The sequence below is a fragment of the Pyrus communis genome, chromosome 12 (assembly GCF_041283825.1).
Source record: "Pyrus communis isolate YQ-2024b chromosome 12, ASM4128382v1, whole genome shotgun sequence".
Lineage (NCBI taxonomy): Eukaryota > Viridiplantae > Streptophyta > Magnoliopsida > Rosales > Rosaceae > Pyrus > Pyrus communis.
In genome coordinates, this window is record NC_142576.1 from 18,142,556 (window position 1) to 18,169,944 (window position 27,389).

Below are 27,389 nucleotides of genomic sequence, written 5' to 3' on the forward strand. Positions count from 1 at the left end.
TTCACGGAATCTCGCCGTAGAAACTTCGTAAAATCTGGCCAAACCTGCAACTCACGATCCTGACGTCCAAATCATTCAAACGAACTATCCCAAGCTTCCTAAGGACCTCATTAAGCTTCCTACAAGCTTCAAATTCCCTGAAATACAACATTTCACGTGTGCATGAACAGTGACCAAAACGGAGATTCCTGGTTCGACATGAAATCGATGGATTTCCTACCTGAAGTTGGTATGGTTGAACTCGTATGGTCCTCACGAACACAAAGGTATAGTTTTCCACCTCGATCTGCAACATTTTCATGGGTTTTGGGTCTCGTCTGTACAAAGAAGAAGAAGAGAAAAAGGCAGAGAAAGAGAGGGAGTTCGTAACAGAGAGGGATACGAGAAGGAGATGAGGATGAGAGTGTGTGTGTGGTCCAGATACAGCCAACAAACCGACAAAACAATTACCCCAAAATGAAACATTACCACTAGGGGCAAAATAGTCATTTCACACCTACAGTACGAATGATTTAGGACGGGCTGTCACACTATCCATCACCGATTTAACTACAAAAATAAAAAAAAGTGAAACGCCCTCAGTCTATGCATAGACATAGAGAAGCGTCTCCAAAGTCTCATGTAGTCAAGGCACCTTCATCAAAGACAAATCCCTATGTAAACACATTATGTCATCTTTTCTTATAACTACACCTGTGATTTAGTTCTCCAAGTTCAAAGATATATAGGCAGTCTAATATGAAGTCAATAATATAAAGTCAATCACACCCTTCCCATCAAACATCCATTCCTTAATAATAAGAATTTGGTTTGATTATAGCACAACTTATATTTGTTTGTTCCCTTTTTCTTTTTTCTTTTTTCTTTTTGCAGTATAGGAAATCCTTATTATCCCAAATATCACACAACTTTGAAACATTGCAAAAATGAAAAGTCTAAAATTTCAAAATAATAATGTTAAAGGAATCTCTTGTGATGGTCTTCCAGTTAGCAACTTAGGACACTCGAGCCATAATAAGCGTAGTTACTTTAGGCAGGCTACAAACATTGGAACATGTCCCCTTTGTCTAAAAGCCTCCAATGCACCATCCAGCTTTTGAAAAGTTTATGCAACCTAAAGCTTGTGGGGGTATACACTTAAACTCGAACTCTGGCCATTCAAGGGAATAATAAATAAAAAAGGCGAACCGAAAATTAGTCGAATAATGGCTCTGAACTTTGACCCGAAGTTCAATTACTTCTTTCTAAGACCAGTGTATTTAATCAAGTACGTTCTACAATAATTTTATGCCTAAAGCAAATTCAAAAGATGCATCCAACTTGGAAATCTTCAAGATGAAATTGTATTCCAATGGAGATCTGATTTGCGAAAGCAACTCAAAGTAAATGTAATTCGATCAGAAACACTCAGGCCCGATACATACATAATTTGACAAAGAAATTTCTAAGGTGTTTAGGCGATCAAATCCTTAACAAATATTTCGTTGAAGGTTCACTAGCAACAAAAATATAATTGTGTAAACTTACAGACTACCAATAGAATTTTGGAGACCAATCCACATAAACTCTGTGTTTTTGTGGAATAGTATAAATAAAGAACAAGGCCAAGAGTGAAAAGACAATTCTCATACACTGGGAATCTCTTTCCTGACCCTCTCTCTCACCCACTTACAAACTCAGTTTTACAACAACAATTTTATTTTGTGCCTTTTTTTTATTTTTTTATTTTTATAAAAACGATAGTGTTGCATTTGTTCAGGAAAAGATCAAAAGAAGTCTTAACCAAAGTACATAGGCCGGTTACATAGGGTCCTCAACAAGGAGGTCAATGATAAAACTAGGAGGTTGAGTAAACCACTCATATTGGCTGCCAACTTTCAAACCAAACCTAGCAAATCTATGTGCAACTGTGTCTTCTACTAACTACCTAATTGATGATGATATGTTAGTGGAGACATCACAAAAACCGTCACAATCTGAAGAGTCTCCTTTCAATAAGAAATCTCTAAAACCCCTCGAGTCTGCCTAAACTGAACAAGCCCTTGTTGCCAAAGCTTCTACCTGCAAAGGAGAAAAAACATCTAGAAGTTCATGCATGACACAGCAACAAAGTTACCTCGACCTTGTCATCCCTAACGACACACCCAAACCTCCTTGTAAAGAATCCTTACATATATTATAATTCATTTGACCTCTTTCTCCCACTGCAAATTAAGATGTGTGTTCCTAATGTTTCGACTTTTCAATGTTCATTTCTGGAAATGTAAAATTTCTAAGTACTGATATATGAATAACCCAAAATTGAATTGCAAGACATCATAGAATTTTGAACTTCATCCAAAAAAATATACAGAAGATCAAAATAAGATTTATGTTACTATTACAATGCAATACGGTCTTTTTCTAATACAATACTTTTGACCACATTGTTTGGATTGGTAGTTTATTCACGTCTACTATCCAATGTGATTCACTTACTTATATGATTACCTTGAACGTGATTTGGAACGACTTCCTAAATCTCATTCATACTCTGGCCAGAGATTCTTAATCATATCATAGAGTATTCTCCCTTAAATTGTTTGAAGGTTAGAGATCCCTTATTGCACATTCACTTGCCTCCATGGCTAAGTTGCTTAACCCCAACCATGTCGTGGAGATCCTTTAACAGAGTGACTTTGACATAGTCAAAGATCAATGACCTAACCACAAGACAAATATGATACCTCAAATCAAAGGACTATTTTGCATTATCCCAACGATATTTCTCATGTGACATGAGTATGAGAACTCTTTGTTGATCGCTTTCAGTGGACTCATTCTCTATTAAGCACCTACATGCTTGTCTTGGTGTCAGTCACACCAATGACTCGAGACCAGTTACCCTCCCTAAGAAAAGATATAGCACATACTAATCTTAATGGACTGTCAATGCCCAATTGGCAATCCTATGATCAGGAACGTTTAGGATATGTAGACGAAAAGGAATGGTCTCATGAATCTAACTTCTTTATATCATATTCTCCCAATTACATATTCATTGGACTTATCGTTTAAACATATAACATTTATATGAGGTGGCTTTAAACAATAATCTTAGCCCTTTATATTAAACTAGTTAGTTTAATATGTGAAATGTCCGTAAAGTATCATCATATGACTGGTTTTTGGGCACATTTCCAACATATATGAGCAATGTGTTAGACAATTTTTGGAGATAAAAGGAATTGTACATCAAGTTTCTTGTCCTCATACACCTCAGCAAAATGGTCTTGCTGAAAGAAAACATAGACATTTGGTTGAGACAGCTATTAGTCTGTTATCAGATGCTCAAATATCTTCAATATTCTGGTATCATGCTTGTTCATATGCTGCATTTTTAGTTAATAGAATGCCTTCCAGGAATCTAAATATGTAGTCTCCTTATCAAGTTGTATTTGGTAGTATTCCTGAGATTCAACATCTTAAAGTCTTTGGCACTGCAGTGTATCCATTACTAAGACCATTCAACAAACATAAACTAGAACCAATATCTACTCAATGTGTATTCCTTGGTTTTGCCCATGGTTATAAAGGAGTCATCTGTTTTGATATTAAGACCAAAAAGTTCATCTTATCAAGGCATGTCATTCATGATGAAGATGTTTATCCCTTCAAACAACCTCAACCACATAAGGTCTCTTCGATTCAAGTGTTTGTAGGTCATCTTAGGCACCTATTGTCATTCAGGTACAGGTTCCAAGAGAAAGAGACATGTTTGTTTCACAATTACATACTGATTCACAAGTAATTAGTTCTGTGCATATATCAGAACATGATATTGGTTCAAATCCGTATACTCCTGGAAATGGTGACGGTGAAAATTCAATTGATAACTTGAATGTGTTCAATCCCAACAGGTCAGAGAGACTTCAAAACAATGACAGTGGTGCAAGTTTGACTGCTGGTACTTCGTTATATGGGTCTCCAAGTTCAATACATCATCACTCTCCTACAAATCATCACTCTAGTACACAATCATTGTTGCATGTCCACTCAAATCATTAACTAGAGGTAATTCTTCCTGATTTATCTCCGTCTGATTTAAATTCAAATATTGTCCCATCTACACATTCAATGATAACTAGATTGAAAAGTGGAATAATTGAGAGAAGAAATTATGCTGCTTTAATAGCACATTGTCCTAAACTTCAGTCCCTTCAAATCATTGAGGAAAAGCCATTCACTAGTGGCTACTCCTTTATTTCTGAAATCACGGATGTCTCAGAACCTAAAACATTTAGGAAAGCTGCTACTATTCCACAGTGGCAAAAGGCAATGCAAAAGGAATATGATTCTCTTATAGCATAAGGGACTTGGATCTTGGTTCCATCTCCTCAAGATCGAGCAATAGTAGGAAGCAAGTGGGTATACAAAGTGAAGAAAAATCCAGATGGCAGTGTGTCCAGATACAAGGCAAGACTTGTAGCTCAAGGTTTCTCTCAAGAACATAGGGTTGATTACTTGGATACATTTAGTCCGGTTGTAAGGCATACTACGGTCAGGATTATTTTAGCCTTAGCTGCTATGAATCATTGGAATCTCAGACAACTAGACATCAAGAATGCTTTCTTACATGGAGATTTACAAGAGGAAGTGTATATGAAGCAACCACAGGGGTTTATTGATCCATCCTATCCTTCTCATGTTTGTAAATTGATTAAGTCATTATATGACTTGAAACAGGCCTCAAGGTCTTGGAACTCAAAGTCTACAAGCTATTTGGCAGTTCTGGGATTTCATACTTCCGTTTCTATTACAAGTCTGTTTGTGAAGAAGGATGAATCTAATATCATCATTTTATTATTGTATGTTGATGATATAATCTTAACTGGATCCAATGCTTTGAAGATACAACAAATGATTCACGAGCTTTCTGAGGTGTTTGAGTTAAAAGACGTGGGGCAGCTTACATACTTTCTGGGATTACAAGTTCAATATAAAGAGGATGGAGGAATCTTTGTTAGTCAATCAAAGTATATTAAAGATTTGGTCCATAAAGTAGGAATGGATTTGTGCAAACCAGCAAATACCCCTTGTAAACCTCATAATCAACTGTTGCATTTATAAGGACAATTGTTGACAAATCCAACTACTTATCGAAGCATTGTGGGATCTTTACAATATATGACCTTTACTAGGCCAAATATCGCCTATGTTGGAACACACCAGTTCATGTCTTCACCAACTGATGTTCATTTTGGAGTTGTCAAACGAATTATTTGCTATCTTCAAGGAACCATAAATGCTGGTATTACATTCTCTGCAAACACGATTTCACAGCTCACTGCATTTTCTGATTCTGATTAGGCTGCAGATTTGAATACTCAAAGATTAATAACTGGTTATGTGGTGTACTGAGGGAAATATAAAGCCTTAGCGCATACTGCAACAGATATAGTTTGGATATGAAATGTATTGAAGGATTTATGAGTGTTCTTGGATGCTCCACCTACCATTCACTATGACAATATGTCTGCAATTGTACTAAGTGCTAATCTTGTGTTTCACTCAAGAATAAAACACCTTAATACAAATTATCATTTTGTGAGGGAGCGAGTGCAACAAGGCGATTTAAAGGTTGTGTACATCCCAACTGAAGAACAAACTTCGGATATTCTCACCAAAGGTCTTCGCAGTCCATTATTTGTTAAACATTGTTACAATCTCAACTGGAAATCCCAGTTGAGATTGCGGGGGGATGTTGAAGGTATATGGCTATTGCCACATCATCAGTTGACTGCCACATCATTTGACACATCATCACAGATTACCACATCAGCTATTGGAGTTAGTTAGTATGTTATCAGGTAGTTACGGTGATAGCGTAGCTGATAAGGCATATCTGCAGGCTATATAAATATGTACTCTGTGTGTGTGAGCATTGTATTGAATCTGTTGAGAAATAACAAAAGCTTTCATTCTTCTTCCTCTTTCTCTCGCTCTCGTCTTTCTATTTCTTTAGGCTTTGTTATTGTATGTTCTGCATACATACATTCATCTCTACATATCTGGATGAATGTTATCAAGTTTGAGGGTAGAAAGAGAAGGGAAATGGGAAGTGCAAATGGGCTGCCAATTGTGGTCGCAAGACAGAGAAATGAACCATGACTTGCAGACACAGGAGGATATGGCTAGGGATTTAGGGTCAAGGTGGTGAGAAACTAGGTCAAGGACTTCCCATGGAGCCATGGTGATGACTAAGGACGATGAAAATTAAAATGGCTCAAAAGTCCTGGGTTTTCTGTAAATTGCCAAATTTTGTTTGAAACCCAATGGGAGGGAGGTCCAAGAAATGAGTGGTTTAATAGTTGGCGGTGGTTATGAGTGGAGGGCAGTGGTGTTTTGGGGAGAGGCACGTGGAGTGAGACGGTGTTTTACATGGATAGAGTTGCCACGTAAGATTGCAGCTGGTGTGTATGAGGAATCTGCGTGCCGGTCATGAATGTAGTGTGCCATTCCCCTTTAATCTATTTACTCCATGCACAATACTTTTTTGCTGGAACTCCATGCATAGTACTAAAGCGAGTAGTAGTTATTAAGTCGCATTCAATTATTTCGTTAAATTTACATGTGGCAACAATGAGATATGAAAATGAAAAATTAAATTAAATATGAAAAGTTCATCAATAAAATAATAAATATTGGAAAATTTCTTTAAAAAAAAAAGGATAAAAATTCAAATAGAGTTTAAAGGAGGTAGTAAAGCTTCCAGTCCTTTTTGTAGATGATGAAGGTAGTTGAAGCTACGTCATGGTAATTCATACCATTTTAGCAACCTTCATGACCTTTTCTGGATGTTGGCAGCTTGACTTACAGGGTGGGAGTTTGTGGTTATAGATTGGGTTTAGAGGTGACGGCCTAAAGGGCGGTTACTTGGTGGAAGCTATGCTTTCATGACCTTCTATTGATGTTGGAGACAAAGTAAAACCTAGTTAATCTAACAGAAATTTAATTAGGGCTCAACGGATGTGACATTATCAATAGATTGAATACTTGTTTGGAATGTTTAAAAAGGTTGAGACAAATTTAGAATGACACAATTGATATCTTGTACTTCTAGTTATCAATTACCATTTCAACGATGAACTTCTTCCATAATGATATCTATCTACCTAGTACCGTCATAATATCAGCCAATTTCATTCTTTTAATTAACCACGGAAGAATTTGCAAATTATAAAACCCGGCGGGTGGATTTTCCATCTCCAAGGAAAACCACTAAGATCCCTTATGAGGAAAATTTCCCAATTCTCCCTTTTAGGCTTCAACTCTCACATAAAATTCTTGTTCCGGCAATTCAAATATAGGAGACGGCTTTTTACTAATAAATCGATATTCAAAATTGTAGGATACCGTTGGTATGGAATTGGGTTAGTAAGTTATAAGGGAGTAACAACTTATAGGAACATTGTTGCTTGAAATTAATACATAAGGTGATAGAAGCAGCTTATGCTTTTCAATGTTTTTTACTTCAACGCAACCATTAGACTTTTGATACAAGCAGTACTATGGAAGGAGAAAACCGAATTTAAAACCTCAAATGCATAAGTAAATGTTCTTCACCCTTTAAGCTACAAACTCCTTACGACTATAAAACTTTTTAATGAATAGCTCTGAAACTTACATCAATGGACAACTATGAATCAATTAACAAGAAGGGCCTCCTGATAAGGATTTTTGGGTATTAAAAACAGCATTTATTTTTGTACCTGAGCTCCTATACTTCATACTATCCCCTCATACAATACAAGGAAGATAGCTACAACTAAAGGAAAAGAGTTTACCGACAATGGGATTATGGGTGTTCATTATTGACATGTTAAGTTGGGGCACTTAGTCGTTGACCCTCCTGAACTTGCATAATTAGGCAATTTCTCCTCTAAACTTTCACTTTAGCTGAGTACCCCCTAAAATTTTATAAATAGCCAATTTCCCTCCTAGCTTTAGATTTTAAAATTTTCCCTCCAATTTTCCATTCTTTTTGCCCCAATACAACTGTCATATGTTGTCCGTGTGATCAAACTGAATGAAAATTTTTTAAATGTAGAGTCAAGAGGAGATTTGGCTATTTATAAAAGTTCAGGGGGTAATCGGCTAAAATTAAAGTTCAAGGGGAAATTGGCTAATTATAAAAGTTAATGAGGGTAAATGGCTAAAATTAAATTTCAGAGAAAATTGACAGCTCTGTACAAGTTCAGGGGACAAAATGACAAATATGCCATAATATTAACCCTCGTCTGTGCGGGTTCATCTACTCTTGTTTGTGAAGCATGTGGATATATCAACTACACAATAGGCGGTAAAGCCAAACATAGATGCCCTTACACAACAAAAATACGTAACCAAGTGTTATGACCCGAATCAACAATAAAACGAATGATTCTACAACTGCTTTCTCGATAAACAAAATCGTCTCCTAACAGAAGACCCGCAATGTAGCCTTCGACAACTTCTTTAAGCAGATGGTAGCCAAGATCGTCTCAAACCTCGAATGGTAGCCTCGGAAAGGAAAACTGCACTCTCCATTTGAAGGTTTTTCCTTGAGCTTCAAGTTACTCCGGTGGCCAACTGCCTCCGGTATCAAAACCCAGAATGGAGCCCGACCAATAACTAACGTTCTCCAAAAGTAATTTCAGCGCCATCCTGTGTCCACAATCCAAGGTTGCTTCCCCCTTTGAGACCTGACGAAAACCAACCTAAACCAACTACTACAATATCGATGCTATTCACATCCCTCTCTTCCCGTTTTTCCCACCTCTAAAGCACAGTCAACGTCAATTGGAAGTCTGCAAAAAGTGTTGGGCAAGAGATTTCACATTGTTTCATGAAACATCGAAAGAGAAAATGGAATGAATTACTATAGATTAGGATAACTAAACATAGTAGTAACAAGGGTATTTCAATTAATGATGATCAATTAGAGAGAAAAAATGAAAACAAATAATAATATTAATCACGGAAGTGAACCCTCCACAACTCTTTTCTCCACCTGAACCCCTCACTTATTTCTGCCGTCACTGAACAGAAATATAGAGAGGCGTGCAAGAGAAGGGGTAAATTGGCAGGTTTCTGAGGATGTTACCGTCCATTTAACCTTCCCATGATATGTGTAAACTATGAAGTTGTGACATCCCACATCGCCCAGGTGAGTGATCCTTATATGTATATTCTCATCCCTACCTAGCACGAGGCCTTTTGGGAGCTCACTGGCTTCGGGTTCCGTAGGAACTCCGAAGTTAAGCGAGAAGGAGGCTAGAGCAATCCCATGATGGGTGACCCACTGGGAAGTTCTCGTGTGAGTTCCCAAAAACAAAACCGTGAGGGTGTGCTGGGGGCCCAAAGCGGACAATATCATGCTACGGTGATGGAGCGGGCCCGGGAAGTGGTCCCCCCCCGGGGCGGGATGTGACAATTTGGTATAAGAGTCTAACCCTGGTCGCGTGTGTGCCGACGAGGACGTCGGGCCCCTAAGGGGGGTGGATTGTGACATCCCACATTGCCCAGGGGAGTGGTCCTTATATGTATATTCTCATCCCTACCTAGCATGAGGCTTTTTGGGAGTTCACTGGCTTCGGGTTCCGTAGGAACTCCGAAGTTAAGCGAGAAGGAGGCTAGAGCAATCCCATGATAGGTGACCCACTGGGAAGTTCTCGTGTGAGTTCCCAGAAACAAAACCGTGAGGGCGTAGTCGGGGCCCAAAGCGGACAACATTGTGCTACGGTGGTGGAGCGAGCCCGGGAAGTGATCCACCCCGGGCCGGGATGTGACAGAAGTGCCTTCCAAGACAATCCTATAAAAGTATCAAATATTAAAATAGCTTACTTTGGAAGTTTAGTGTGCAAAGCAAGTTGCAAAAGCACGAAAATCCTTTCAAGACACATTTTCCACGGTAAATCACAAGAATGATACTTGTGTTCTAAGTTAAACCATTTCAAAGCAGACAAACAGGAAAGAGGTAGCGCAAATGCTCTAAAATATGCTACAATGCCAATGCTAATCCAAGACAGTCAGATAGACAACTCAAACCATCATTTCTTCATTATGTTTGAGCACTTGGCTTCATTTATAGTCCTAGACACAAAGTACGGCTGTGTCATGAAAATTAACTGAGTCATGGATAAATCAATGGCTGTGATTCACCATGATTCCCCAACCTATTACTCCTGTTATATAGATGAAATTACCAAAATGTATATAAATAATGAAAAAACATTAAACAGCGAATTTTTTGCCATATTTCTTTAAGGAAAAGTTCATTAAAGAAGAATTGAGTTAAAAATATATACTCAATGAATTTGTCTCTTTTACGCTGACAACTAAAGACCTCAAAAACAATACGAGTGCAAACAGGCGAAAACTGAAACGTTTTAAGCAAACAACGATGCATGTATATAAAATAGCACAACTAAAAACCCCAACTGACATTATCAACAAGTGAATTAAGAGGTCAATACTTTCAAATCCTAAGAAAGCGCAAAGAATGTTTCCAGCAACAATGACATGTTTAGGCAAATACTTATGCATTCATTTGAGTAACAAAAATAAAAACCTAAGAAGCCATAGTCATTTGTCAACTAGAGTGACTAAAGAGTTCACCATGTTCAAATCCTCTTAAAATCTATCATTTGATTATTCTGATGCTCCTTCATTGCTGAGACAAGAAAGCAATATAATAGGAACATACATGCTTCAATCACAAAATACAGGAAAATAATGGCAACTAGAATAAATTTCTTCAAACGGGCAAGTGTAGTCAACAGAGAGTCAGCGTTACCACTTCTGGAGGGATCCAAAAGAATGTCAGGCCATTTTGTGGTCTACTAACTAGGACAGCCTATAGATGACAATGGTAGAAGAGTTTGGAATTGACAAAACTGCACACATTATTTGTGTGCAGCTTAGTTTGTCAGAAATCAATAAAAACCCAACCTAATTTGGAATCATTTCATTCTCATGGATGAACAGAAATCTACAAACTTTCTAAGAACAAAGAAAGAATTTGCTGCCAAAAGTCTCATCCACATTCATGTTTATATGTTATATCATGATTATGATTCTTTTGCTGTCTTTTCTGTTAGTCTTTACCTTTGGATTACTTCACAATTAATGTCTATTTTCCGCAGCTTCTATAAATATGAAACTGCATTATAATCAGACCAGTTGAGTTTAATTCATATTTTTTATCTTCTTGTGTCTACTCTTCTTCATATCACACCCCTTTGTTATATAACTTCATGTTGTATTTTTGTCTGGTTAATGGTTATACATCAGTATGTTTGTGGAGTCCACTTCCTCTTAAAATACAAAGGCAGAGGAAAACTTATGACAGATTAACGGTCAACATTACATGTACAAGAAGAGGTTTACCCATTGATGACTACAGGGTAAAGCTGGAATCTTCAAAGTATCTAGAGCACCAGTCTATTCTTCGGAAATATGATTAAAGCTGCAAGTCATCACATCCAAAGAATCTGGTGAACCATTTAAATGAGGAATCCCACTCAATATTGGTGATAATATATATATATATATATATATATAATTAACTTCGGAATCAAGACTATGATATCCTTAAGAATTTGAATACAAAATCATACTGTACTCAGTTAGCTATGCTATAAATGCATGATGTATCCAACTGGGATAAAGAATTACCTGCAGCACACTATTGTTTCCTCCAAGTCTAATCAGCATTTTCTATCTTCGCCATATGTAAACGGCATATTTAGTGAAGCCCAAATTGTTGAAATAAATTGTTTTGACTGAAGCTTCTCACTAACTTGTATGGTTTGCCCTGCCTGCAGATAACAAACATGTGATCCAGTAGCACTTAGGTTTCATCAAACCTTCCCCTCCACAACTAGTCCACGCTCATGCATCAAAATTACATATAAAAGATAAGATTACAGGGACTATTCTCATTGAAAAACTTAAAGTAGAATCTAAATAGATTATTGAACTGATAACTTGTTCCTCCCATATCAACTGGAATTATAAGTTCATATTGTTTGTTCAAGTAAACAACGACGTCTACTGAAGTTTTGAAACACCTCTGTTGCTGCTTAAGAACATGAGAATCGGAACATTTGAGCCAGGAAACAAGCATGTCCATAAACACATCAACTAAGCTCCACAAATATTCGTATCAGCAACCTAAACTAAGTAACATGAAGCTCCACAAATACATTTAGGATAAATTCAGTAAAACAAATCAATGAAGCTCCAGAAATATTCGTATCAGCAACCTAAACTAAGAAACATGAAGTAATTGTTTATGAAGAAGGCAAGTTTACATGTCCTTCGATTATTGCAAAGTGTCAACCCGTACCCAATAGGTTATTGAATACGTCATCTGGTATTTAAGAGTGACCCATCATTACATTTTCAACAAGATCTGGCCCAGAATTCAATTCATAACACTTATAAGAAGTCTAAAAAATTATCCTATACTAACTTTAGTCAAAATACAAAGAATGCACATGACAGTTACATGCATGCAAATTTAAAGAAAAAAATGGTCCAGAAATAAAACAGATGTAAAGAAATAACTTGCCTTTAAGATTCTTTCGGCATATGTCCTTTCCCTGGTTCAGATAGAGTTGCTAGTATTCATCTAAAAAAGAAAAGTTATAGGCCAATAACATTAAATATGTACTCAGCTAAAATTTCAGAAGTACAAAACTAGTACGATACAACTACAAGGATAAACCAAATTGAAGAAATAGAAAGAAATCCAATCAGTATACCATGTGGTGGTCCTTGAAAACATCATTCCTTCAGTATCCTAACATTTTGTAAGTGCGCCAGTATAAAGCCCCATAGTTTCCTGGGCAATAATATCTGGGGCAATACCCCTCTACTTCATTTCACCAAATAATTGAATTGCTCTATCAATATTCCCAAGTCTGCAATACCCAATCATGAGCACAGTGTAAGTCACAGCATCGGGAATAACATTTGTTCTCCTCATTTCCTCAAACAAGAAGCTGGCAAAATCCATGCGCAAGGACTTGCAAAACCCATCTATTAAACAGGTGTAAGTTATTGCATTGGGCAAATGGTTATTCCTCAACATTTCATTGAACAACACCCAAGCCTTGTTCATGTGTCCAATTTTATAAAACCCAGCAATTAGAGACGTGTAAGAAATGACATCCACAACCCAACCCTTTACACTCATTGCCATGAACAAGTTATAAGCTTCACACATTTTGCCTCCCTGGCAGAATGTGTTAATAAGGATCGTAATTGTTACTGTATTGGGCATGACACCAACTCTCAGCATTCCTTTATACACAAGCAAGGCCTTCTTTGTACTTAACTGCCTTGCAAAACCATTCATAAGAGTATTATAATTTGCAACTTCTGGATGTATATTCCTCTTGAGCATTTGAGGGAAAAATTCCCACGCTTTTTCCGGTTGTCTTTCCTTGCACAAACTCTTGATGACTGCATTATAAGTATATGAGTTAAGGTTTATGCCTTGATCATGCATCTCATACATAAATTTCAAGGCTTCCTCCAAGCGTCCTTCCCTACAGTACCCTTCAACAATGAGAGTAGAAGTGATGGCATCAGGGCGCACCCCAGCAGCTTCAAGATCACGGAAAATATCCAGTGAGTTATCCACCAACCCAATCTTACAAAGGCCGTATATCAGTGAGCTATAGCTAACTAAAGACTGTTCAATTTTATAATGCTCCATTTCTTCAAATAAAGTGAGAGCAATCTCAATATCTCCTTCCTTGCAAAATCCACCTATTAAAATGGTGTAGCAATAAACATCTGGTATTGTCCCATACATCTTCATTTCTTCCAAAATCTTCCAAGCTTCATACGTTTCGCCTTTTTGGCAAAATCCAATAAGTATGGCGTTATAACAGTAACTATTAAGAGGTTGATTTCTGCATCTCAAGTTTCGAATAAAGTCCAAAACAAACTCAACCCATCCAACTTTAAAAAGTGCATGAATATATTTGGTGTATATCACAACAGTTGGGTGTTTCCCACGCTTCTCCATTTCCTGAAGAATGTCGGTCGCTTCACCAATATCTACACCCTTCCCTTCATGTCCTTGGCAGTAAAAGTTCATCATAATTGTGTAAGTGTAAACATTAGGCGAAGGACCATACTTTTTTAAACATTCAAATAAAATCCTAACAGATTCCAATTTGTTTGCTTCTGCCAAACACTTGAGCAAAAAATTACAAGATCAAATGTGTGGTTCAAGCTGAATGTTTTTGGTCTGCACAAAAACATCCACAGCATTCTCAAGCATCGAGTAGGCAGCAAAAGCCGTAATGAGTGCATCAAATACAAGAGTTCTCGCCCCATTGTGAGGTGAATCAAATACATATGGGAACAACCCAAATGCATCATACTTAGCATCTTGATAATAACAAACAATATCATTGAGAAAAGACTGCACTTCCATTTTCATCCCCGCCAATGCAAAGACATGAACAATAACACTAAACGCACTTAAAGAATGAGAAAAGCCATACTGCTTCACAGACCTGGAAAACCTCCAGTCCAAAGATTTAAACACTCTGGCAACGTCTGGATAAAGTTTCCGGTTTCTCCAAATGCCAGACCTTTCTCTCACAGCGTTAATCTCCTGAATCACATAGGCTTCAACCGGCAATGGGTTTTCCTCAAACACATGGGCATCCCTCGTCAACAGCGCAGACGCAGTGGCGTAATAGGCTCTGAAATTCCCCTTCTCCACTAAAAACAGAGAGTTTCTCAGAGAACCCGAATCAACCAAACATGATTTGAACATGGGCGGATACACGTTACAACCCTGTCAACGTTCTTCAAGTAAAAGATAACATAGTGCCTTATCCCAACTCTCCGGGTTGGAAAAACACATGCATGTGCCAACACTAAAGTCAGAGGACTTAATTTGTAGCCTAAAGTTTCAATATTTCCCAAAAATAAAAAATGTTTTCGGTAAAATCAGAGAACTGAATTTGCACCCTAAAGTTTCAATTGTTCCCCAAAACAGCAAGTTTTCGGCATCATTTTTATCAACTAATATCTAGCAGATAGAAGAACCACGAAGGAAAAACAGAGCAAAAAATGGAAGAAAAATTGAAGAATTAAGTGAGATTACATACCTCAGAGAGAGAGAGAGAGAGAGAGATAAGACGAATCCTCCGACAAAGAAAGCCGGCAGAGAAGTCGCGAGCAGCGGCTGCCGGCGATGCAGGAGAGGAAACGAGAGAGAGAAGAAGTTAAATGTGTTTGGGTTATTGAACTTCGGCTTCAAATCGAAGGAAGCCCAACTAAGCTCAATAAAGAAGGTATGTCAGAAGCCTAGGATCGAGCTCAGATCATCCATCTCAAGACAAAATGACGGCCTCTATTAAATGCAAAGGTTAGGTCTTTACAAGAGAAGTGACAACAGATGGAAATCAACCTATTTCCGGCCCAAAAGTACTTTTGGATGGCAGAACATGTAAAAATGCTGATGATTCATTACCCTTCAGTTACTTTCGGGTAAGAACAGAAACAACACAATTGGGTTTAATTCGTCTATAAAGGGAGGAAAAAGGCCTAGAGACAAGGATACTCAACCAATCAAACAAACAAACATACAACTTGTCACTTAGTCAAGCAAATACTCAGAAAGCTGCGCTTTGTCCAGATTCTGCACCCTTTTTCAACCCTAGATTTCCTATAGAAAGACATCTTTTGTCTGTGTAAAAGCTATGCTACCTTCCCCAAATGTTGTAGTATCGATTCCCTTGTGTAAACTCATTTACCCCACATCCCTCTTTATTACTTAACCCTTTGTAACTGCAAAGAAAAGAGATTGCAAGACGCTTTAACCTTGCCCGACTCTCTTTCTTTTTGCCTTTCCATTAATAGATCTAGTTTTATAATGTATCCCTTAGTATATATGTAAGTTATTTTCGGTCTCCTGATGATCCAAAGTTCTATTAACTCTCAGATCTGGTTCACATAGTACTTTTACTATCATAAAAGTAAATAAAACTAATATCTTAATTAGTTCTGAACCCCTATTTTGTAAAAAGCATACAAGATAAACAAAAGTCCTTGATCTCAAAGCATAGAAAAGAACTTAATGTGGATTTAACCCATCTACGACAATCATTTGATGATGAGAAGTCAGAATAACTTGGGGCATAAGTAATCAACTTAAATACATTCATTTTACATTTGACATACAAAGATGGCAGTGGCATGCCTCAGCATTTAGTTAGTTTTAATTGCGAGCCTCCCGGCCTACATCTAAGGCCCAACAAAGACACCTTTCAGAACTAACTATGTCCTCTTCTTGCAGCCCAACAAGCAAGTGAGAGCTCGACAGTCAAACAAAGTGTCAACTCCTCGGGGAGCTATGTGCTCGAGCCACGGACCCTTCCCAATGAAATTCTTGCCCGAACATAGTTTTGCCACACCCGGTGGGACTCAAATCTTGTATGCCAAGAAGACGAAGGAAAGAACAAACCTTAAGGTGGAAAAAGGAACAAAAACCACCCCAATACATGCCAAGATCTAGCATGGCAAATCTCCCCGAAGACTTGCAAGAACCTATCCTAACAGAAAGCCCAAGTCCTTCTAAGAAATCAAGAGGAAAGGTTACAAATGAAGACTTGCAGGCTACAATGATGGCTGTCATAAAAAGTATGGAGAGAAATTCTCTACAAACAAGGGAAAAAGTAAGCAAACTCTGTTCCTTAACAGGACATCTACAAAGGAGACTAGATTTGGAATATTTTACCCTATAAAATGATCGTGCTAAAGAGACGATGAGAGAAGCCAGGCCTGTGGAAGAGCCAGTTATTCCTTTGTTTCCTTTACTTGAAGAAAAGAGGAACAAAAACAAAGGGAAAAACAAAGACGGATTCAAAATGGATCAGTAGTACTGGAGGAAATTCTGGATGCAGAGTTGCCCGACCCCCTATTCCCACTAAATAGTGGGGGGCAAAACGGGCAAGAAAAAACAAAGTATGGGATGCCCCAGTTTATCGGGGAATCCAACGGGAAAGGAGAGTGTACAACTATGGACAAACCCCCTCTTTATAGGCCACCATTATTGGCTAAAAACGGAGTGGACGTCAAGTGGAGGCAAACCGAGTCAAGAATGGAGGCTTTATCAGGTAATGACCGTAGCCCAAAAAGGGAAATTCCTCATACCCCGCCTAATAATACAGCCAACCAACAACTCAGAAATGAGTTGGATGAGTTAAGAAGGATGGTGGTAAGAAATGCCCAGCCATAAGCTCGCCCGCTGTTTAGAATCGCTTATCAAAAGCCCTACCCGGAGTTTATTAATGAGCAGAATCCATTTCCTCTTAATTTCAAGATGCTCGTGTTCCCAACATTCAGTAGAGAAGATAACAATGTATCTTTCAGGGATCACGTCTTCAAGTTGTCCAACCATTGTGTAGCATTTGAAGACAATCCCAACTATAAGTTGAGGTTGTTTGGGAACTCATTGGTAGGCTTAACATCTTAGTGGTACTCTTTATTACCCCCAAATTCCATTGCTAACTAAGGGCAAATGAAGATGGCTTTCCACGAGCAGTTCTACAGGATGGAGCCAGAAATGACCATCAATGATCTAGTTGAGGTAAAACAATATGAGCATGAATCTACTGAAGGTTTCATTATGAGGTTTAGAAGAACGAGGATGAGATGCCAGTTTCCCATCAACCAAGTCCAGCTTATAGTTATTGCTCAGAAAGCCTTGAGACTACCCTTGAGGAAGAAGTTTTATGACGCACGGTTTAATGAGCTTCAAGACTTGGTGATTGCAGCCACTAAGTATGAGAAGTTGTTGCTTAAGGAGCAGCAACTAAAACACTCCTCTAAAGCACCATATTTCTACAAAAGTAAAGCCGTCATTCACCAAGTGGAATTTGAGGGAGAGCCAGAAAGAGATGATGGTCGAGGGAGAGAGGTAACAGACATGTGTGTAGCAGAGATGACCACTCCCTTTAAACCCTTAATAGCCAAGGGATTGGTTCAGCCAGTCAAGGATCAGAAGATAATAATGAACGATGGTGAATTCGTCCCCATGAAACCCCCAAAACACCAGAGTTATTCCTTCGACTTAACTAAGGCCGCAGAGATCTATGAAGAATTGGTGAGGGCAAGAGTGATTGTGCCCAACAACACCAAAAAACTGCCTAAGCCTGATGAATTAAGAGGAAAAAAGTATTGCAAGCTACACTACACCTTTAATCACTCCATCACTAACTGTGTCCAATTTAGAGATTAGATACAAGATCTCATCATTAAAGGGAAGTTGTTATTGGAAAAACCTCAGGCCAACATGATGATTAACACAGATCCCTTCCCAGAAGCTCTTATAAACATGGTCAACCTAATGTGGTCCAAGAAAGAAAGATGGAAAGCCACTTGGGAAGTAGGAGCAGAATGAAGGGTCCACAGAGGAAACTCTTAAAATACCCGAAAAATCCAAAGCAAGCCACAAAAGAAAAACTTTTACTATTAAAAAGTTCAGAAAATGGAAATTCAAAGAAAAGAGATTTCATTCCATTTCATAAAAGGGCTACAGGGATCTTAGTCCAGTAACTTTACATCTTCAGCAAGAGCAACTACTCTAGAGAAGTAAGTTTGCATGATGGTGAAAATCCACCCTGGTTCTCCTAAATACATGTTGTTGTTCACAAGTTGAACGTTGGAATCCTCAACCTTCTGGGAAATCTTTTCCATCTCTTCTACTTTTTGGGAAAGGTGGTTGGTAAGGGTCATTTTCTCAGTTTTAAGAGAAGACAACTGCTCCTTCAAGCGCTAGATTTCAAAGTCAACCACTGCAATCCTTTCTTCCATCACTGACCCTTCATCCACCAATTGTCGAAGCATGGTTGTACTCTTTACATGTTTTTTCTTGCAAGCATTTCACTCGGTTTGCTGCCCGCTTCGCCTTTTGATGTTGATCCCTTAATGCTTGCAAATTCTCAAAGAAACTTAGAAAAGATTTATATTGAACCTAGTATAATAACTGAGCATGGTATAGCTCAATAAGATCTTCTCTGCGTCATAGAGGGTTTTAAGACTAAAGGAAGTTGTAAAGTCCTTTTTCATCCAATCCTTGAAGATATGACGAACATGTTGAAAATTAGGAAACTCTGAGGATGCTGAGGGTGACTGCAGTTTGGTTTTGATTTGCTCGAACTTCTTTACCAAATCTAGCAAAGATGAAGCTGGTGACTCAGAAGGTTCACTTCTCACACCTTCAACCGTAACAGAAGGGGCAACATCAGCTAGAGAAATAGGAAGGATCGTAGGCGCAGGAGCAGGAGCAGAAACAGGTGCAGGAATGGAAGTAGTCACTGCAGTAGTCTTGGCTTGTTTTTTAGACCTAAGGTGAAGGCCCTTGTACCCCTAGAAGCCGGAGAATAACGTGGAAGATCTCTTTTACGTACTAAGAATGGTGGAGAATTGCCCGAGCCTTCTTTAGAATCCTGTTGCAACCAAAACAGATGTGTTAAAAAGAAGAATTCACAAGACATAAGAGGACAAGGTAAATCTACCTGAGTTAAGTCCGGAGCCTTGGAAGAAGGATGAGTTACTTCAGTTAATTGCTGGGGAAGATTGTCATAGCTAACTAAAGGAGGAGAAACTGTGCTCGAACTTTCAACAAAAACGTACAAATAACAGAAGCAGGAAAAAAGTAAATAATATGTTTTGAAGAAGAAAAGCAGAAAGTCTAAATAATAATATACCTGAGGAATGACCTGAGGTTGGGGAACAGACACTTCAAAGACTTCGGGTACATTAGTAGGAGTTGCCAGCGAGACTTACGGATTAGCCATCCCTGAAACCACTGGAATCTCAGGGACTATGGGCTTCCCAAAAATAGAAACTGGTGTTTGATGAAGTTCTTGTACTCGAGAAGACTAGGAAAGATAAAAGATAATGAGTACAAAGAAGAATGATGCTTGGTATGAAAATATTAGGAGAAATCACTTGCCAAGTCACTGTCGTCCTCCACATAATGCGTCACCTTCCCAGTGAAGCGATCAAAATGGGAAATTGGAGTCACCTCCAAGGGAATAGATTTTGCTCGAAAATGAGGAATTTGCTTCGATTAAGGGAGAAAAAGCTTCGGACAATGAAATCTTTTCTACTCAAATCCCCTGTTATGGACGATCAGACATAAAGTTACAAAATAAGGAAAGGGAAAAGGGAGAAATTCGATGAAATAAGCGGGTTATACCTCTAACTCTTTAAGGATAACATCTTGTTGTTCTCTGGCCCTTCACTGCATTTCCACGCCAAAAGCTCATCCCTCGAGACAAAAGAACGCTTTTTGGATGCCGTTGGTCCTACAATGCAAGAAAATTGAGTTGATAACTCTCAGGCATAAAATACAAATGGAAGATTGGGGCAAAGAGCACTTACTGAAGGCTTTCTGTTTCTGCCTACCCGCTATGGGAACAGCAACAGTAGAAGGATTTGCAGCAGAAGCAGCTTTTATGGACTTGGAAATTTGAGCCTTTGTACTCTTCCTGGTTGGGGTTGCCCGCTTGGGTTTAGGCTGTTTTTAAGGCTCAGAGTTTGAAGTTTCTACCACAACTGTCTGTGCCCGTTTGGGTGCTTGAATATTTACTTCAGGCTCCCCCTTCAACCTCTGAGTCTCTAAATAGCTCAGAGATATCTCCATCTTTTCCAGCTTCTCACCGTTTAGCCTCATCTGTGGCTTCTTGAAGGATCAAGGCATCAGCTAATTCTTCCTCTGACCCAACATCTACCATTTCTGTATGCCATTGGGCTGTAAATATTAGAAAGAAGGAAAGAATAAGAGGTTAAGGAAAGATAGACTCACAAGATTTTCATAGAAAATGGATCAAAAGAACAGGAAGTACCTATCAGAAGAAGCTGGTTTTTTTTATAGACTATTTCTTTCCAATTCTAGAGCTTGCCCAAACTAAGATAAGATCTGAGAGAAAGTTGGTTGAAGAGACGATCGTGAGCCTTCTGTAAGTCCCTTTCGTACTTCTTGATCCATTTAGCCTCCCACCAAGTGGAGAAAGTCGAGGTGCATTCAAAATTAAGGGCCAAAAGCTTTCGGGCAACTTTGCTCAAAACCTCAAGGCTACGTTGGGCAGCTCGGAATGTGTCTTTATGAGGGGAGTAGAGGCGATAAGAAGTACCACAATGGATAGAATCATAAAATGGGACTGGAATGACCTGCCTAAAGCCTAATTGTTTACTACAGAAGTTGGGGTGATAGACATCCAATCTGCGATCATAACGATCACTACGAATTCCCCAGGCCAAGTCCCGTGGGATATCTCCTAAGAGCAGATGCGCCACACTCCAAATCTGCCCGAATTCGGCAAACTCTAAAGAAATAGAAGCATGCGAACGTGGAATGATCTATGGGAGGAGCTTCGGCCAAGATTCGAGCAGAGGCCACACTTTCGGGGAACTCCAAGTTAGCTGCTCAAAACTCTGGAAAGTACCATTGTAGCCATAGTTGGATCATCCATATTGAACTGTTAAGGTTGGTCTTAAACGGTTCACCCCGAGTCATCTAAAAAATGAGGTGGTAGAAATGAGAAAGAAAGAAAGGGCCGGTAGCAACATTATCAAAATTTTGAAGAGCTTCTACTAAGGGGATCCATTCGACCTTCACTCCCTTAGATTTGTTAGGAAAGCATGCTTGTTAAGCTAGTACAAGAGAAAGTACATGTGCTCTTGATCTAAGTTGGCATTAGAAGAACCTGCACCAAAGTTGTTCTTCACAAAATGGATAAAACCTTTAAAAGATGTCCCATAACTTTTGAAGGTTGCAGGGTTATATTCTAACTGAAGAGAGAGAGCCGTGGTGCCTGAACTCTTAACAATCAGACAAAAAGGGAGGGCCTAGTCTTGAGTTACATCCACGATTCTGCCCGAAGGTCGTAGCCCGAAGACTTATGCCATATCTACAATTGTCGAGGACATAGGACCCATCCTGAAATTGAAGGTGTTAGTGCCCAAATTCTAGAAAAGAAGAGCGGTGGTGTGTAATTCAGGTTTAGCAACCATAGTAGTCTTCGAAAGCATTATCAACTCATAGATGCCATTGTTCATCCACTTCTTTTTAAAAATTGGCTCGAGTTCGTTTATCCACTGAACCCAAGCCGAGTCATTCATCAGAGGAAAACCGCAATGATATTGCGACCACTTAGATGAAGAAATGCCTGACTTTGCCATAAATAGGTTAGGGGTAAACCAATTATCCTGGGGCATGTTAGTTTCTACTACATTTGGAACCCGAAAAGTCTATGCAGGTCCCAATAAATGCACCTCAACTTCTTCAAAGAAAATTTCTGAATGCAAGCCAGCCCAAGGGAGATGAAGGGTGTTGAGTAAACGGCGCAAAATGGCAATACCCTCACCAGATTCATGAGAAGATCGGATTTGATTAGCTTTTGGGGCCATTAATTAAACTTAGAGGGATATGAAAATATTTGAAAAGAAAGCTAGAAAAACAAGAAAGTTTTGAGGACTCTGGGAAGTTCAGGAAGTTCTGAGAATTTGGGGGTTTAAAACTGTTTAAAGTATTAAGAAAACTATATAAGGAGCATATGATTAAGGACAGAGATCGTGGGTTAGTGCAAGAAACTCCGATAAACACCAACTGCATTAAATAGCGTGCGTACCGAGAGAAGGCGTGAGACGGCTGTTCAATCATTATTAGTGCCTCAGGTTGTAGGCTTAACAACAATTGAAGGGGGCACTGTTTAGGTTAATATTTGAACTTTGGGCTTCAAAGGGAAGGAAGCCCAATTAAGCTCAATAAAGAAAGTCTGCCCGACGCCTAGAGTCAAGCCCAGGTCATCCATCCCAAGACAAAATGACGGCCCCCATTAAATGCAAAGGTTAGGTGTTTACAAGAGAAGTGACAACCGATGGAAATCCACCTACTTCCGACCCAAAAGTACTTCGGATGGCAGAATATGTAAAAATGTTGATGATTCATTACTCTTCAATTACTTTCGGGAAAGAACAGAAACAACACAGTTAGGTTTAATTCATCTATAAAGGGAGGAAGAAGGCCCAGAGACAATGACACTCAACCAATCAAACAAACAAACATACAACTTATCTCTTAGTCAAGCAAATACTCAGAAAGTTGGGCTTTGTCTAGATTCTGCACCTTTTTTAGCCCTAGATTTCCCATAGAAAGACATATTTTGTCTGTGTAAAAGCTCTGCTACCTTCCCCAAATGTTGTAGTATCAATTCCCTTGTGTAAACTCGTTTACCTCTCATCCCTCTTTATTACTTAACCCTTTGTGACTGCAAAGAAAAGAGATTGCAAGATGCTTTAACCTTGCCCGGCAAGGTGAAATCTTGCCCAAATCTCTTTGTTTTTGCCTTTCCATTAATACGTCTGGTGTTATAATGTATCCCTCAGTATATATGCAAGTCATTTTTGGTCTCCTGATGATCCAAAGTTTTATTAACTCTCATATCTGATTCACTTAGTACTTTTACTATCATAAAAGTAAATGAAACTAATGTCTTAATTAGATTTGAACCCCTACTCTGTAAAAAGCATACAAGATAAACAAAAGTTCTTGATCTCAAGGCATAGAAAAGAACTTAATGTGGATTTAACCCATCCACAACAATCCTTTGATGATGAGAAGTCCGAATAACTTGGGATGGAAGTAATCAACTTAAATACACTCATTCTACATCTGCCATACAGAAATGGCAGTGGCACACCTCAGCATTTAGTTAGTTTTAATTGTGAGCCTCCCGGCCTACATCTAAGGCCCGACAAAGGCACCTTTCAGAACTAACTATGTCCTCTTCTTGCAGCCCGACAAGCGAATGAGAGCCCGATAGTCAAACAAAGTGTCAACTCCTCGGGGAGCTGTGTGCTCGAGCTAGGGACCCTTCCCAGCGAAATTCCTGCCCGAACAGAATGAATTAGGGTTTTGCTGGGTTTAATTTTACATGGTAACCAAAAACCTTTTCAAAAATTTCAAATTTGCCCCGACTCAGCAAGCTACGTGCTTAAATAAAATAATGCCATCTGTCACTTAACTTTCTAACCAAACAAAACAAAGGATATGTGTGTGGACTAATGGAGAATAGAGATTTTAGGGTGGTGACTGTTGTCACCGTAGAATAGAGGAATTGGGCGAGCTGGCATTTTAGACATCTTGTTTACTCGTTTCAATTCACCCGTTAAAATTAGCATTTAGGTGGACTCGTTAATGGGTTAGGTCGTTAACAGCTGAACTCGTTAAATAACGAGTCATTTTGAGTTTACTCGCAAATCAGTTAACCTCGCTAATTGAGAGTGTTTGTGTAATTTCAATAAAGATAAAACCAACTACATTACTTCTTACTCCTCAATTTGGAGTTCCCCATTCGATTGCAAGACAGAGCCATCAACGAAAACCCCTCCCTCAACTGCCTCATCTACATTGGCAACCACGAAGCCTCCCTTCACTCCTTGGCCACCTGCGTTGCTGACCGTGACATCAACCTCCTCCACCCACCCAAGGTTCTTTTCCTATATCGGCTTTCATTTCACGGTATGTCTTCTCTCTAGAATTTTGTTTGAGATTCTCTCTTTCTCTTTTCCCCTCTATCTCTATGGTCATATGTTGTTTCAGAAATTTGGAGAGTTTGAATTCCTTTATGGGTTTATACTTGAATTCCTTTATGGGTTTATGTCTGCCTGTGATTAAATCTGTTTTTGTTAATCTTCCTAAACAACAAGACATGAGTTATTCGTATTTTTTAATTTTTGTAGTTATAGATGTTTTTTCTCTTTTTGAGGTGATGATTTCAAAGATTAAGATGGTATGTAGCTTGTAGTTGATGATGGTTTTACTTCCTTTTTACATAGCTTGTAGTAGTTCAAAAATTAATGATGTTGAAATCGTTTCTTGAATAAGTTTGTTGTTGGTTATGCACAATTAGTTGTGGTGTTTTTGCATATTTAGAGTCTAAATTTTTATGGTGGTGAAGTCTTCTTCCCTTGTCTTGTTTGCAGGATTAACATTCTCCAATGTTTTTATTTTTAGTATTTTTTTTTAATTCGATTACTATTATTTGGTGCAAGTTTTGAATTACAATTGCCTACTGTTTTGCAAATAGATATTGATGAAAATGACATTGAGGCTATGGAACTGGCAACAGTGAATCTAAATGGTATGCACAAGTGGCCGTTTACCACAGTGATGGAAGGGTGTTGAGCCCTTGCATGACAGAATGGGTTCAAACCTCATGAACGTCTAATCTAACATCTAATTTGACAAAATCTATTGTTTCACTAAAAAAAATCTAAATGGTATGCAAATTACAACTGCAAAAAGTCCTTAAAAAGGAAGACAAAGGCATGTGAGTAGGTATGATACGCCAAAAGAGATTTCAAGTTTGGACTTTGTTTGAAGAATTACATGTTAGTCCTAATAATAAACAACATACGAAATGTAAAAATTGTGGGATAGTTATGTATCTGATAGTAGTTTTGGGACAAAATACATGTTGAATAAATGGATTCATGTAATAAAAAACATCAAACTGATATGAAGAAATATCAAGTTGGATTGCCTTCTCCTTAATATAATCATGATATTTTTATGGGTTATCGATTGAGGCCATAGTTAAGCATGATTTTCTTTTTAGGTTTGTTAAGTATGAGAGCATTAGAGCTTTATTTAAATACATATATTTTGATATCAAATAGCCCCATAAAAATATTTTTATGTATTAAAGATGTTTGAAGATGAAAAGATAAAATTTCGAGATTAGTTAGATATAATTGAGGGAAGAATTTGTTTGACATCTAACTTATGTCTTCTACTGCAATTGATAGATATATCACACTCATAGCTAACTTTGTTGACAAATAATGAAAAATGAACAAGAAAATTTTAAATTTTTGTCATATGCCTCTGCCACATACCGGTGTTGATTTGTTTGAAAAAATTAATGCATTATTAGTTGAGTGGGACTTTGAAAAGAAATAATTTTCATTACTTTGGATAATGTCGCTGCAAATAATTGTTTTGTTGAGCTATTGAAGAAATAATTGAATTTTAGAGGTTTCTACTAATGATAGAAATTCCCTTATATATGTGCTCCAATACTATTTTCCTAATATCAACTTAATGGAAGAACTTTCCATCCATTAATATCAAACCTCTAAAATTCAATTGTTTCTTCAATAGCACAGCAAAAAAATCATTTACTTAATGGAAAATAATTTCTTTTCAGTCCCCCAATCAATTAATATTTCATTAAGTTTTTTTTTTTCCAGATAAAGCAACACCGGTTTGTGGAGGAAACATGACAAAAATTTAAAATTCTTTTGTGCATTTTCCTTTTTTTTGTCAACAAAGTGATTTGTGAGTGTGGGATATCCATCAATTGCAACAAAAGATCATATGTCAGATGTCAAACAAATTCTTCCCTCAATTGTATCAATCTCAAAGTTTTACATTTTCATCTACAAACATCCTCGACACATGTTTCTTAACGGTATTTCTACATGACAGTTTGATATCAGGAGATATGTATTTAAATAAAGCTCTAATGCTCTCATATTCAACAAACCTAAAAACCAAATCATGCTTAACTATAACCTCAATCAAAAACTCAAAAAAAAAAAAAAAAAAAAAAACCATGATTAAATTGAGGAGAACGCAATCCAACTTGAGATTTGCTCATATCATATCGATGTTTTTTATTACATGAACATGATTTTTGTCCCACAATTATTATCATATGCATAAACTATCCCACATTTTTTACATTTCTCATGTTGTTTATTACCATGACCAACAAGCAATTCATCAAACAAAGTCCAAATATGAGATCTCCTTTGACATTTCTTACCCACTCGTATGCCTTTTGTTTTCCTCTTTGAAAGACTTGTTGCAATTGTTGTACCTTGCGTATCACTTAAATTCATTGTTGACATTTATATAATTTCGATGCCCTCTTCATCAATATTCATACGCATGAACCATAAACGAAAGCCAACGATGAATAACAAAAAATAATAGCCATTTATAACTCAATGCACCAATTCAAAATGAAACCAGCAAGAATCATAAACAATGGTAACTGGATTCAATGAAAATGGTACTAAAAAGTAAAAATCTCGGAGAATGTTATTCATGCAAACAATAAAGAGGAAGAAAATTTCACCACCATAAAAATCCATACTACTTAAAATTGCCTTGAATCTAAGGGGAGGTGTACTCAAACTTGGATTTGAGAGGATTTTAATAGATTTTGATAATTAATGGATTTCATAGGATTGTATAGACTTCTACAAAATCCATATTGATTTTGGAAAATTTGAGAAGATTCATATAACAAATT

The 27,389-nt window shown here is 37.9% G+C and overlaps 2 pseudogenes across 1 annotated transcript; both read right to left on the minus strand.

Annotated features, from left to right (window-relative positions):
* Positions 1–11,260: 11,260 nt before the first annotated feature.
* On the minus strand, positions 11,261–15,373 carry LOC148692426 (uncharacterized; annotated as a pseudogene). Its single transcript, XR_015954512.1, has 4 exons — positions 12,789–15,373; positions 12,596–12,655; positions 11,698–11,840; positions 11,261–11,488 (listed from the first exon to the last, which is right to left on the minus strand). The product of XR_015954512.1 is annotated as an uncharacterized LOC148692426 (transcript).
* A 5,503-nt stretch (positions 15,374–20,876) lies between these two features.
* LOC148692427 (uncharacterized) lies at positions 20,877–22,473 on the minus strand (annotated as a pseudogene).
* Positions 22,474–27,389: the final 4,916 nt, after the last annotated feature.